Below are 1,146 nucleotides of genomic sequence, written 5' to 3' on the forward strand. Positions count from 1 at the left end.
AAAAAAATATATAAAAATAGAAATAAAAATATAATATTTTGCAAATGAAAATTTTTTATAAATATATAAATAATATAAAATGTATGCAAATAAAAAATATAGAAATACAAAAAAATATAACATTTATACAAATAAAAAAATATAAAAATACAAATATAATATTCTTGAGGTAACCTTGATTTTGATCATTTACTATTATAACATTTCTACAAATATAACAAAAAAATCTAAATAAAAATATAACATTTAGACAATTAAAAAAATATAAAAGACAAATAAAAAATATATAAAATAGAAATAATAGCATAACATTTCTAGAAATAAAAAAAAAATAGAAAAACAGAAATACAAATATAATATTTATACAAATGAAAATTTTTTATAAATATATAAATAATATAAAATGTATGCAAATAAAAAATATAGAAATACAAAAAAATATAACATTTATACAAATAAAAAAATATAAAAATACAAATATAATATTCTTGAGGTAACTTTGATTTTGATAATTTACTATTATAACATTTCTACAAATATAACAAAAAATTTCAATAAAAGTATAACATTTAAACAAACAAAAAAATATATAAAAATATAACATTTCTACAAATAAAAAATATAAATAATATAAAATTTCTGCAAATAAAAAATATACAAAATTGAAATAAAAGTATAACATTTCCACAAATAAAAAAATAGAAAAACAGAAATATAAATATAATATTCATACAAAAAAAGAAACAAATAAATAAAAATATAACATTTCTACAAATAAAAAATAGATAGAAATAAAAATATAACATTTCTACAAATAAAAAAATACATCAATAATTCAAAAATATAAAATGTATGCAAATAAAAATATAGTAATTTAAATAAAAATATAACATTTAGACAAATAAAAAAAAATATAAAAATAGAAATACAAATATAATATTCTTGGGGGTGACTTTGATTTTTATTAGATACTATTATAACATTTCTACAAATATAACAAAAAAATCCAAATAAAAATATAACATTTAGAAAAATAAAAAAATATAAATAACAGAAAAATCTAAACAATATAACATTTATGCAAATAAAAAATATACAAAATAAAAATAAAAGCATAACATTTCTACAAATAAAAAAAAAATAGAA

This window comes from Staurois parvus, unplaced genomic scaffold (assembly GCF_062004578.1).
Source record: "Staurois parvus isolate SC_StPar_1 unplaced genomic scaffold, SC_StPar_1.0 ptg000337l, whole genome shotgun sequence".
NCBI lineage: Eukaryota > Metazoa > Chordata > Amphibia > Anura > Ranidae > Staurois > Staurois parvus.